The sequence below is a fragment of the Amblyraja radiata genome, chromosome 33, assembly GCF_010909765.2.
Source record: "Amblyraja radiata isolate CabotCenter1 chromosome 33, sAmbRad1.1.pri, whole genome shotgun sequence".
In the NCBI taxonomy this organism is placed as follows: domain Eukaryota; kingdom Metazoa; phylum Chordata; class Chondrichthyes; order Rajiformes; family Rajidae; genus Amblyraja; species Amblyraja radiata.
The window spans coordinates 2,293,133-2,307,651 of NC_045988.1; the positions used below are offsets into that span (position 1 = coordinate 2,293,133).

At 43.1% G+C, this 14,519-nt stretch overlaps 1 long non-coding RNA gene across 9 annotated transcripts in view; it reads right to left on the reverse strand.

The window, feature by feature from the left end:
* Window positions 1-474: 474 nt before the first annotated feature.
* Window positions 475-14,519, reverse strand: part of LOC116991328 — a 222,036-nt gene continuing 207,991 nt past the window's right edge. For 8 of the 9 annotated variants that reach the window (XR_004416761.1, XR_004416757.1, XR_004416759.1 and 5 more), the window contains one exon: window positions 9,942-13,256. This is a non-coding gene — a long non-coding RNA (uncharacterized LOC116991328). Of the gene's footprint in view, window positions 1,032-9,941; window positions 13,257-14,519 lie in introns of those variants that run through there. The other variant, XR_004416755.1, reaches the window with a different exon arrangement.

Below are 14,519 nucleotides of genomic sequence, written 5' to 3' on the forward strand. Positions count from 1 at the left end.
GATCTCTCCGGCATCATCAAAGGAGGAAAAAAATCCCGCTTCCGCAGTCAACGCCTTCACTTTGACAACTTAACTCGTTCGCTGTTGCCTCCCCGCTGGGCTTTGAAATGTCCAGGCCCATTTCTAGCTTGTACATCTTGTCCAAACGCCTGATTCTTGCCCGATTCCCCACATCGTTTCCAAGATCCCAGGGCTGGTTTCTCAGATATTGGCAATCCTCCATTTCCTTGTTCAGATGCCACACGCAAGTGGAGGCTGAACACAATGGAATCTGCACTGGGTGGGATGTTGTACAGGACCAGAGGACATCGGCTCAAGGTGAAGGGGAAAAGATTTAATAGGAATCCCAGGGGTGACATATTTCACACAAAGGGTGGTTGGTGTATGGAACAAGCTGCCAGAGGAGATAGTTGAGGCAGGGACTATCCCATTGTTTAAGAAACAATTAGGCAGGTACATGGAGGAATATGGACCAAGCGCAGGCAGGCGGGACTAGTGTAGCTGGGACATGTTGGTGAGTTAGGCCAAAGGGCCTGTTGCCACACTGTATCACTCTACGACACTATGACCGACCTGAAGGCATTTATCCTGGACTTAATAGACAATGCTAAGAGTTATATTTAGCTCTAACGTCTAAAGGAATCAAGGGATATGGGGAAAAAGCAGGAACGGGATACTGATTTTGGATGATCAGCCAAGATTATATTGAATGGCGGTGCTGGTTCGAAAGGCCCAATGGGCTACTCCTGCACCTATTTTCTATGTTTCTGTGATGCTACTGAGGAATAACCCATGGAACACCACCTTAGATTCCACCAGGGCAAACTGAGGATTTTATATTCAGTTTCAAAATATACAGAAATAAAGCAAAATTAATGATAGTAAAAGTAATGATGAACTCAACTGATTCACTTACATTCTTTATCAAAGGACACTCGCTGCTCCAACAACTCTGTGGCCGTGCTTACAGTCCAACTGTGATCCAACCTCCCAATTGCTTCTGAAAGCAAAATAATGCAGATGCTGGAAACCTGAAATGAAAACAGAATATGCCGGATATACTCAGCAGGTCAGGCAGTGGGTGTAGAGGGAGAAACAGTGTTAGTGGTTCATGTTGACGACTTTCTGACAGGATTGGAAATGTAAAGCAAGTTTTAGACAATAGACAATAGGTGCAGGAGTAGGCCATTCGGCCCTTCGAGCCAGCACCGACCGCCATTCAATGTGATCATGGCTGATCATCCCCAATCAGCACCCCATTCCTGCCTTCTCCCCATATCTCCTAATGCCCCTGTCCCACTTAGGAAACCTGAACGGAAACCTCTGGAGACTTTGCGCCCCACACAAGGTTTCCGTGCGGGTCCCGGAGGTTGCAGGTGGTTGCCGGAGGTTGCAGGTAGTGGAAGCAGGTAGGGAGATGGACAAAAACCTCCGGGAACCGCACGGATACCTTGGGTGGGGCGCAAAGTCTCCAGAGGTTTCCGTTCAGGTTTCCTAAGTGGGACAGGGGCATAACTCCGCTATCTTTAAGAGCCCTATCTAGCTCTCTCTTGAAAGTATCTGGAGAACCGGCCTCCACCACTTTCACAGAGAAAGGAGGAAAGAATGAAGAAAACATGGTTTGAGAATGGCTGGAAGCTCCCATATCTTTTAGTACGTAATAGTCCTTCACCTCTATTCTTACTTCCATTTCTGTGCTTCAAAAATACTTCATTGACTGTAGAGTGCTTTAGCCATGAACAAAGTTATAGAAATGCAAATTCCTTTTCTTATTTAACAGACGGCTGTGAGTGCAATCAACCTTTCACAGTGCTAGACATTTATAAATCTTTCTTGCTTATATTAGCACTGAAATAGCCAATCTTCAACTGGTCTAAACGACATCAGGACCATCAAATGGCCCCAGCATTTCACCATCTCCATCTAGCAAGTGCGGACCAATAAACATTGGACTTGCCTTGACGCTTGCATTCCCCAGATGCTGCTCACAGAACGCCTGCGGGTCCTTCTAAAATGCTGCCTAAAATGACATTATTCCCACCCAGAGTGGAGACCCTGTCAAACATGCATGGTAAGGAGAGGGAGATGGACTTTGAGCATTGGATCTGTCTACAACTATCCTCCATTCAGTACATCCCACAGGAGAAATGACCCTGCTTCCGTTTATAGAATGTCTATACATTCAATATTGCTAGTGTTAGACTCAGGATTAGCACCTCCCTTTTACTTCACAAACAGCACCATTGCCACTCCTGTGGCCCCAGGGGTGATATCCCTTCCCTTGTTTGAGGGGTGTCTTCACTAGACTCAGCCCCTCAAGTAATGGAAGGACCCTGGACTGTGGTCCTCCTCCAGGCAGCCTTGGCGTTGGCTGCACTGAGCGTTGGTGGACCCCACAGCTTGTACCCCTGTGGTCTGGAATTGGCCCATTTGCCCATCATGTTTTGGGCAGACCATCTTTCAACGAATTGATGGTCTTCTAGCCACACTTGATGTTGGTCTTTGAACTTGTGCCGGGGAACAGCCGATAAATGAGAGAGTCTTCTGTTACCCAGCTGCTTGGGACGAACCGTGACAGGGAGCCTTGCATCTCTCGCCAGAGAAGTTGCTATGGTTTCTTATTTAATAAGCTCTGTTTATTCCCTCCTTTAACCAGTCTGTATTCCTGACTCAATGAAACCTTTGCCTTACAATGGACTGTTGTGAGACCAGATGTGGATCTACCCCACCTCCTAATCTTGTGTCTTCACTTGGCACCATGTCAAGGCAAATGATAGCACAAAGGACACTCTCCTTCAACGGAGGAATCCAGAATTTGGGATTTGAAATTTAAACCCAGTTAAATTCAAATTGAGAAAAAAAATGTATTTGTCCAAAGAGTTACAAGAGTGTGGAAAATAAACCAGCTGATGCACAATCTTCGGTCTTTGATATGAAGATACATAGTGACTGTGGTTGGAATGAAATAGCATTGAACGGATATCAACAAAGAATGAGGGTTTGAGGTTAAAAATAACCAACAGCAGCAAAGGCTAACCAAATGTGTACCTCGGTAGCTAACTCCTCCTCACTCTATTCTGATTAATGTCATAAGACCTTGGCTAATTTCTTCACTCTTCCTTGGCCCAGAGGCATCGAGTCCTAAATGTGACCACTATACGCCAGCTGATAGTGTGAAGTTTCATTATTATTTGTGTCAGATTGTAATTCATTTGAATAAAGTGTTCCAAAGCAAAATCTGGTGCTGGGACGTGAAGCAGAAAAGCCAGGGAGGAAACAATTAAAATGAATAGAGAGCAAAAACAAGTTCACACAAGAACTTTGGGCTGCATTTGAATATCAAGAAACTTTATGGTAGATTCAAAAGATTAATATATAAACTAAGGGAGGAGAGAAGAGTTATAAGAGATTTTCTCATGGTGAGGTGTATAATAAAACAAAATATTCAAAGCACATAGAATATCGAACGACAATGTCACAACAATGGAGGAATTGTATTTATATAGAATTTGTCAAATCCATCAGCTGATCCAAATTGCTTTACATAGAATGGATTCATTTAGTTTAGTTGTTTTGGTTTAGAGATACAGCATTGAAACAGGCCCTTCGACCCACCGAGTACACACCGACCAGTGCTCCCCACACATTAATACTATCCTACACACACCAAGGACAATTTGCACTCATGCCAAGCCAATTAACCTACAAACCTGTGTGGGAGGCAACCAAAGAACTCAGAGAAAACCCATGCGGTCACGGGGAGAACGTACAAACTTTGTACAGAGAGCGCCCATAGTCGGGATCGAACCCGGGTCTCCGGCGCTGTAAGGCAGCAACTCTACCGCTGCGCCACCGTGCTGCCCCAGTATTGATATAAAGGAAATTTGATATAAAGGAAATTTGAATGAGAATTTATGCAGAGAGGGCAATTGCAAACACAGGGTTCAGGAAAGGCGAAAGGAACTTTAATGTATTAACACATGAAGAAAGTGCCCAAGAGAGAATATACAGTAATAGCTGCAGAAACAGCAAAAGTGAAAAATGTAAACCATATTGTCAAATTTGACCAGGGGCTGTCAGTAATCAAAGCAGGGAAAGGCTATTTGGGGAGTGTTAGCAGGAGGAAATTCTCATCTGCTGTGATCCACATCTCCAATTGACCTAGAGAGACATGTGTAGCTGAAATCCCTGCCTGTAGGTTATGGGATTAAAACATGATCTTTGCAACATGAGCTATTTTCAGCACTTTCACTTTATATTACAGATTTCCAACATATACAGTATTTTGCCTCAGAATTAGTAAAATTCTTCAATCATTTGTCAAATTACATGATGTTAGGAAGGGTGGGAACTCGAGACCTTTTAATTGGATATACGATGTATCAAATGATATCCCTCTATGCTGTGTATGCTCCATATTATCTATGTTGTGGGAGCCTAAAGATGAGTGCCTGGGATACAAAGAGAGCATGGGAATTATATTCTGAAAACAAAGGGGATTTTCTTAGAAGCATTTGATTGCAAATACCTTTCTTTAACTAAAGATTTGTGTTGATTGAGGGCAAGACTGAGTTATCGATTCCTAGGAAAATACAGGAGGGAAACAGGCCCACCGAGTCCACACTAATCCCATATTTCTATCCTCCCTATATTCCAGGGCTGAGGAGCTGATCATTGCCCATGTTAGTTGTCAGCACTTGCGCAGGAACTGGAGAATTGTTTTAATTACCTTGTCATCTCTCTCCACGTGTCTCGTACTTGGGAGAGCATTAAAACGGCGACTCGCGGAACTGAAGGTGCTGGTTTACCAAAAAAAAAGATATAAAGTGCTGGAGTAACACAGCGGGTCAGGCGGCATCTCTAGAGAACACGAATAGGTAGTGGTTCGGGTCGGGACCCTTCTCGGGAGAGCATATCTGACTGCGCGTAGAGTTTTCTATTCTCCTTCCTTGTTCTACTCTGGGAGAAATTGTTCGGTTAGTCGAGGAATTGTAGATATTCCCAAACAGGAAACCACTGACATAGAGGGCAAAAAAAAAAATAAAGTTGCACAAAATAATTTCAAAGTATGGCCTCCCTACTAATGAAGCACTTGAGAAAATGCAAAATAAAATTTATAAGGATGTCGCCAGAACTAAGAGTGTGTAGACAAAAATGCTGGAGAAACTCAGCGGGTGCGGCAGCATCTATGGAGCGAAGGAAATAGGCAACGTTTCGGGCCGAAACCCTGAAGGAAATAGGCAACGTTTCGGGCCGAAACCCGGAAGGGTTTCGGGCCGAAACGTTGCCTATTTCCTTCGCTCCATAGATGCTGCTGCACCCGCTGAGTTTCTCCAGCACTTTTGTCTACCTTCGATTTTCCAGCATCTGCAGTTCCTTCTTAAACTCTTAAGAACTAAGAGTGTTATAGATATGGGGAAGATTTGGACAAATTTAAGGTTTTATCTTCAGGAAAAAGGCAGAGCCCTGATGTTCTATGAAATTAGGAGAGTGTTGGACAGGGTGGATGTGGCCGTGTTTCTATACATTGGAGATTCCAATCCTAGTCCTTGTCCTAATTCCAATCTATCAGCACTCGATAATCACCAATCAATTCGGTGAATAGGAGAAATTCTTTAGCTGGGAGTGAGGTTGTATTGCCATAATTGTTTAGTCCAGAAAGTGATTGATTCAAAGTAGTTACATGAAGGATAAAAGCATAGTTAGTTATGCCTGAGACACAGCAGAAGGGATTGGGAGAGACCTGTGTGCAACATAGACCAATAGGGCTGGATCTTTTCTATGGAGCATATGATTTTCACAGTTAAACAGCAAGAAAACACTTCTGTGGAAACAAGGAAATGTGATTGCTGGTTTAAAAAAAAGACAAAAAGTACTGGAGTAACTCAACGGGTTAAGCAGCATCTCTGAAGAACATGGACAGGTGATTTTTTGGATCGAGATCCTTCTGTTCCGGGAAAATCTCTGTCCCGGTAACCCAGATAATATTTAAACTAATTGAAGCCGATTATGGTCTGACGTCCACAATACACCAAGATCTCCTGCTGGTCCTACTCGAAAACTAGTCCCATTGATTTTCTCACTTTGATTGAATGAAAACTGAGCTGAGAATGGTGAGAGCAGTCTCCGTTGGTTGCTACCCTGTGCTTTTTAATACAAGTCCATTTCATTTGTTCCTGCTCTCGTCGCGAGTCACACGACTGTACTGTTTCCTCTCATTGATCCTGTGGTAAAGTGGATAATACAGCACACTCCACAAGACCTAATTCACTGATGCCAGTGATTTGAGGCACTCATCACAAACCCAGCACCTCCCTAATTATCCGCAATTGAGTTGTCGAGGACCGGGATAGTCAGTAAGCTATACTGGGCAGACCTACGGGATGGTTCTAAATAAGAGGGAGATGAAGAGCAAAGGATAAGGAGCCAGGATTTACAGTGCAATGTATAGTTATAGCCCTGCCCCACGGTACGAGTTCATTCCAAGAGCTCTCCCGAGTTTAAAAAAAATCTAACTCGTGGTAAGCACGGAGAATGAACGTAGCGGGTACGTCGGAGCTCGGGGACGTCTCTTAGCGGCTCGTAACGCTAACGGCTGGTACTCGGGAAGACTCGCTAACGGCAGGCAAGCACGGGAAGACTCGTGAAGATTTCTCAACACGTTGAAAAATGCCCACGAGAGCCCCGAGTACCGACGAGTGGCCATTACCATAAATCTCCGAGTTCAAATCAGGGCAAACTTGGGAGAGCTCTTGGAATGAACTCGTACCGTGGGACAGGGGTTTTAGTTGTGAACATTGGGTCAGATTAAAATGGTGTTTGACTCTAATTCTTAACTGATCAAGACTCACACAAGGTGAATGGCCACATGGGTGAGGTACTAGAGGGTTATTTACACATGTGCTATCTCTTCTCTTCCCTCAGGGTAGTCACCTCAGATTCATAGTATCATTGCAGCACAAGAGGTCTTTAGTCCATATGTTCCACACCTACCTTTTATACAGCAATCCACTCTGCCCCATCACCTTACTCTATACCTGCATGTTTATTTCCTTCATGTGCCTGTCCAGTTCCCTTTTGGAACCTGTCTCCACTTCCATTGGCCATCTAACATGCCCATTCTTGCAAAATCTTGCATTCCCGAAGCCTATCTGAAAGATGTCTTTTCCGTATCTACGTCGATTTTCACTATGCCAACAAACCCATACAGAAGGCGAGGAGAGGTGGGCTACATCGGCAGAATCCTGCTAGTGTTTGGACATTGTCTAGGCCACATGTTCGAAAAAAGCCCAAAAGACATTGAATTGGCAAAGTACTGGCAATGGCTGTGGTGGTGGGCAGTGGGTCAGCAGATTCAAGTTCCACTTCAAGACCACCTCAAGTTATTATTCTATGAGGGAATACTGAGGAAGGACTGCACTGTCTTTGAGATAAGACATGAAGCCCTTAACTGCCCTATCTAAATGTGAGGGAGGGAAATCCTCTTGTCTGGCTTTGAAGAAGAGCAGAGAGAATATCTCAATACTTATTCTTCAACCACAATTCCTCACGACCTGATGAGATTGCACAAATGGCTGCTGTGTTTCTTGCAGTTCAGCAGCGTTAAACATGAAAGTACTTCAGTGGTTGTAAAATGTCCTGAGGTTATGGAACTTATCGTATAAATTCAATAATGTATTTTTGATTTACATCTATAGCAGAAACAGTTTCCAGGTCTGTACATGAAAAATCCGATCTATACATAAAAGATTATAGGGATTATTTAAAGTCATTATAAATTATTTATCCTAAAACAGGATTCTTTTAAAAGAACTGGAACCAGTTCCCTCACTTCAGTCTGAAGAAGGGTTTCGGCCCGAAACGTTGCCTATTTCCTTCGCTCCATAGATGCTGCCGCACACGCTGAGTTTCTCCAGCACTTTTGTCTCCCTCAGTTCAGTATCTTTTGTATAATTTAATGTCAAGAGTCTAACTAACGCACTAAGCATCAATCATTTTAATTGACACCAATTAACTAGAGGGAGGGGTAGGAGGGCCAGAGGACTTGGGGTTTATGTCCAGTTTGAAATAAAGATCGATTTTAATGCAGAGCTGCAAAATCTACAATAAAAACTTTGGAAAATACAATATGCATAATTGTCACAGTATCTCTTCAAATAATTATCAATCCGTTCAGTTTGAATGAAACGGAATCTCCACTTTCTTTGAACAAATTAAACTAACTGGTACAAAACCACTATCGATACAGACCAGGTGAGCCTCATCTTGATGGATGTAAAAGGACAAATGTCACCCACCTGCTTTGCACTGTTATTTGTTCTCTCCCTTTAGCTCCCTTCGCAAAGTAACAGTAAGAAGCAGTTACATGGATAGGATAGGTTTGGAGGGATATGGACCAAATGCACACAGGTGGGACTAGTGCAGCTGGGACATTGTTGGCCATTGTGGGCAAGTTGGGCCTGTTTCCACACTGTATCACTCTATAACTGTAGCCTTGATCTCATGGGGCTTTCGATTGAAGAATCCAGTGAATCTTGTTCCCATTCTCTGCCCCTATAACACTGTAGCGTTATTCCCCCGACGTGCTTATCCAATTATTTTTTGTTCCATTTCATTGACAGCCATTGGTTAGCTAACATGTCCATTCTGCTGCCATGTATCTTCCCAAAGTTAATCAAGAAACATTCTTCTTTCCCAAATGATTATTTTTTTGAGTCAATAACTACCCCCGCCCCCCTCACCCCGCCCTCTGCCAAAGGGCTCAGAAAGATGGTTCATGAGACACCTACGAGATTTGTGCTATAAATTGTTAGAATTTGTCTAGATCAAGTATTATATGTGTAGCATAAAAAAGGAGCCATTCTACTGAAATGATCTACACTTGTGTTTTGTTCAAACATCGCTTTCCATTGCGTTTATTTTCACCGTCAGCATCACTTTAAAAAGGATGCAGAACTGGTATAGATTTCCAGGAACGTTACAAGTGATGGGACAGTTAAATAATGAGCAGAGGGCTGCAAAGTTAGAACTATTCTCCTTGGAACCTAGAAGATGAAGAGAAGATTTAGTCGAAGATTTCAAAGCGATGGGAGGTTAGACAATGGATAGATGACCTATCAGGTGAATCGATCAATAAGCAAAGGTCATGAAATTAAAACCATTGGAGGGGAGATGAGGTGAAATGGTTTTACTTGGTGAGTAACTAAGAATGTTTTGTTCCAACTGAAAAGTTGGTAGAAGATGACTATGAAAGTCCAAAATGGAGTTGGACAGGAACCTACAATATTACAAAGAAATAGTAGGGATATCAAACAAGGCAAAACAGTTCCATTAGAATATAGAGGATGGGCTGAGTGGCCACCATCTCTACTGATGGTTTCTTAATCACGATACACTTTGTTCCTTTACGTTTTGATATATGCACCAGGCTTCTTTCCAAATATAATAACGCTATTCACTTCAATCTGTTCCTGTGGCAACGAGTTTGACTTTCACTGTGCCTGTCCAATGTGGTGATCACCCCAGTACAGAGCTGAGATGATGGCAATCTCAATTCAACACAGCATCTCATCTTCCAACCGGGGACACTACAGCCCTCAGGACCCACTCAGCTAAAGCTTGGTCTCTATCCTAGCACAGAAGTTCCAGCTGGTCTCCTCGCCATACTTCTTCTCTGCATCTTTAAATACGATTAATTTCTAACACTACCTGATTCTAATGGAAAGTGTTTAAGAAGGAACTGCAGATGCTGGAAAATCGAAAAGGTAGACAAAAATGCTGGGTGCAGCAGCATCTATGGAGCGAAGGAAATAGGCAACGTTTCGGGCCGAAACCCAGAAGGAAATAGGCAACGTTTCAGGCCGAAACGTTGCCTATTTCCTTCGCTCCATAGATGCTGCTGCACCCGCTGAGTTTCTCCAGCTTTTTTGTGTACCTTCGATTTTCCAGCATCTGCAGTTCCTTCTTAAACACCTATGTCTATGAAACTGCCAGGAGAATTTGTAGTCCTGGACCAACGGCAGAGCCTGTGGCAAGTTGCGGCCTGCCTACTCTGGTTCACACTTTGTGCTTCAGTGACATCAGCATTGTCTACATTCAGAAACGCCCCATTGGTTACTTTGGATGAATGTTGGGTATCAACATGTGACCTCACATTGCACTGGCCTCACATTCTCATTCTTGGCCGCACCCCATCTTCCCAAAGTCAATCATAACGAGTTCTCTTCAATATCCAATGAGGTCTTTTCTCACCCCTAATAACTAATAAATATTTTTTCATTAAACTTAATAACCATTTTTACCAACCAGATATTGAAGCAGGAGATAAAGCCTAGAGGGGTAGCAAGAATTGTCTTGGTCGACTGGTGTATGGTTCTAGGCTCCCAATTGCCATCTGCTGGTTTAAAGCAGTAAGTACCTTCTGATCAAGGTAACAATGCAAGACTATCTGGTTCATCTGTCATATTGCCTTTGATGAATGGAAGGATGTGGCATTGGAGTGGTATTGATCCCAGGCCATGGAGACCCTCAGATCAAAGTGCAGTTGACATCCTCCTCTGCTCAGATCCACTGTTGGTCTGCAGACTGATGACCAGTCTGATCAGGCCTCTGGGGCTAAAGTGAATTCTAACAAAAGCAAGAAAATGTTCTTTGGCAACTGGTCTCTCTGATCCTTTATTCTCTTCGCTGTCGGGTCCGATTGCCTGAAAATGCTGGCAGGATGGTTTGCAGACCAAGGACATGCATATCGCATGGAGCCCATTCATCAAGGTGCAACTGGGAATGTGGTTTTGGGAGCACCGCCCCTCTCAATAGTGGGAATGAATCAGATGAATGAGTGTGAGCTGTTCTCAGTGTTGCTCCATGTCCCGCTGCATGTCTGTGCTGCAGTTCTATCAGCTAGAGATGAGAAATGGCTGCTGAGGGAGACACTGGTTACACTTCTCCCTGACTCCCTGGAAATTAATAGGTTCCATTCTAGCTGCATTCCCTCACTCCTCCAAACCATATTGCCACCTTTTCCAGGTCATCTAACCTAGGTGTTGAGGTTCTCCCTGCCCTCATTGTTAAGGAGATTGTGGCCATATAGCAGTAGGTTGTTCCTTTTTGCTGGACCATGCAGTCCCACCTGTCCCTTGCACAACAGCTGGTGCATAAGCACACATGGACTGCCAGTCAATCAGACAGTGTTCTGCGTGGAATATCCTTGAGGGAAAAGGAGATGGTGGATGCTTTGTCATGGTTCCCAAAATAGACCGTCAAAGTCACTTGGCAGAAACTTTCATCAGTAGAAGTTTCAAACAAGGACCATAATATTGCTCAGCTGATATTAAGATGGGCCCTTCCTCTCAGATCCTTCATGCTCAATTGGTCTCAAACACATGCGTGATGGTCATCTATCTCCTTCCCGATGAGGTATTTGTCTAAGAAGATCTGGAAAGGGATTTAGTGGTCTTTGTCAAGATTCATCCCACCCAGCTCCATCACGTGATAGTTTGTGCACTATGTGACTGTTCCTGAGGACACGGACTCAAGTAGGTTCAATTGCTGCAAGAAAGTTAATCAACTTGGTGAATGGTGCATCTTACTGTCTGAAACCTAGTGGTGTTTCAAGGCAGGCAGCTGGCCGCGGCCAAATGTTGCGGAGAAGTCTAGTCCAACGTGACGAGGGACGCACTGAAGTTTGGTACAGTCTTTGCAAAGGCTTCACAATGAAAGGTTTAAGGCTCAGCACTTTTCTGTCATTGCAAACTGAAGAGCTGTGCAAGACCATGTGCAAGAACCTCTCAGACGTGGAATGTAGGTGAAAGAAAAATTAATGTCCCAATGATAAACTGTAAATCTTATAAGGAAATAGAATACGTCTTGTGTTGTGAATGTTTGCATATGAATGTAGAGTATGTTGCAAATTGTATACATTTTGGGGGTAAAAACACAACAAATATTTGCAACCCATATAAATGTTAATCACTGTGTTTAGAGCAGTCCTTTCACATTCAATTCACTAGTAATACGTCAAAGAGGTTCTTACATAGGCTCCTGTCCTTTGGTTTTCAATGATGGAAGTGCTCTAATCCTTAAGCCTATTCTCATGGAGCCATTACAATGGCTTCATCGAGCTTCAGTGTGTCACTCAGTGCATAGTCCCACACCTTGGGCTATACTAGTCTGACATGTTTGGACAGATCTTCCGTGCCTTGGAACATCAGTTTTAGTGGAAACATCCATTTTGCATCGTCAGTAAAGAGGAACCCAGATAAGACTGAGGGAGAAAAACATGAGTCAAAGAAGAACTGCAGATGCCAGATGACAAGCAAGCGCATTTCAAAAGCCTATAGACTGGAAAAGGATAGAGATGCAGAAAAAACATTTACAAATGCAGTTGTAATATGAAGGCATAGATAGTGATTCAATTTTTAGATTCATAATATTATCACCTACACTAATAATCCAGGGATTTCAAGTCTCACTATGACATTTTAAAATTGGATTCCAATTTAAATCCATCTATGATGACAATACCTTCACGACATTGTTGCAAAAACAAACATGTTCACTAATATTGCCCACGGGAAGAAAACCCATCATCCTAACACAGTCAGACCTATGTCTGATTCCCTTCCCACCAACCTTGTTCGTGTTTTTCCTTTTCTTGGGGCCAATGGTGGATAGGACAGGTTTGGAGGGATATGGACCAAAGGCAGGCAACTGGGACTAGTGTAGATGGGACATGTTGGCTGGTGCGGGCAAGTTGGGCTGAAGGGCCCGTTTCCAAACTGTATCACTCGATGAGGGATGGAGAATAAATGGTGTGTAAAATTGAACGTAAAACAGTGTTAAACAGTTCAGTTGTTTCTTTCCTAAAATGTGCGTGAACCCATGTTTTTGTTCTTGGTAAAAGCACACAACACTCCCAGATTAGATCAAGTCCACTTCAAACCTTTAAGATTCGAGGAGGAAACGATTCCAGGTCAAGGCTTAGCAAAGTACTAAACTTGCGTTAAAAATGGTAGTAAGTGAAAATCCTGCAATTTCTTCCCACTTTGTATTCCTCGATTTTGTCCGCTGATCCCAAAACCAAGCTTTAGCTGGAATGCAGATGGAGCAGTGACCAAACTAGTCCAAGTAACCCGATCCTATTTGTGAAATTATTTCTTACTCACTGATTTGTCCTGAATCAAATTTCTTGGCTGGAGATTTGGAACAAAACTGTTCCTATAACTGTAGCATCTTTGGTGAATCAGATCAGAGGAAGACTGTAGGTGGAAAAAAAAAAAAAAAGCATCAGCTTGCAGATGGCCTGGTGCCGCACTAACATCCAGGAAGAACTTCTAACCTGCATCTCGACAACATCTCCATGACCTCAGACATCCCAAAGTGCTTTAAAGCCAGTAAAGTGGTATTAAGTGTTAACTCCCATTATAATGGAGGAGATATAATAGATAAACTATACACAGCAAGCTCCCACTGGCAGCACGCAGAGAATGGCAAAGGGATATTGGTAAAAGGGTATTGATCGGCCCAGACACCGTGCAGAGCTCCCTACTTTACTTCAAAAGAATGCTATGGGATATTTCACATCCTCCAGAGAAGACAGACTGTGCCTCAGCTTAACGTCTGATCTTTAAGCTGGCACTATTGGCAGGGAGCACGCACTCCTTACATGGTGGTATGTCAGTCTGAATCATATCTTCAAACATGTTCGCTGGTGTCCGCAACCTTACAATGTGGAAGTTAACGAGGATATTGAATTAAACAACATGTAGCTCCGAGACTATATGATGCATGGTTCATGGAGAGCAGAGATTTCCACTTTAAATAAACATCTTATGTCCTTAAAAACATTGTTCTGTCTCTGGTGATTTTGAAACAAGGAAAGACTGTTCTACATTAACCTTATATTCTTGGTTTAAAATTAACAAGGGTGCAGAATGTTTCTTTGGGGTGAACTGTCATATTAATATTATTTCAAAATGTCTGTGATTCCCTCCGGCTAATAGCTCTGTTCAGTCATTGTGATGTGGGCCTGTTCTATACTTTCCACTAAGCCCAATGTACAAAAATAAATGGACGGGGCTGTTGATTAATGTGTGACTCTCTGCAAAATGCTAATCTGTTAATTGATCCTTTTAACAGCTCCATTTAGCTCCTCATCACTCACCCAGTGCTCAGACTAAAACACTACATCTAAACATCCAAGGGATTTAAAGGCACAGACTCATCTCATGAACATTTGGGACTTTCACTACTGAGCCAATATATTCACTGATTATTCCTGTCCAACTCTATATTAGGGATCAGATTATTGATCAATGGTGGGTGAAGAACACTCTGGTTAAGTCCAAATGGGATTCCTGGATTTGAGTCAAAGACAGTGTGTTGGTCAATGTCACAAATCCAATGCTGCAGTACTGGGCTGCTACAATATTGGAGGAGCCATATGGAATCGCATGGCATTTCAAAGAGGAGTAGAGGCATTCACACAATGCCAAATATTGATCCTACAAACACCATCCCCA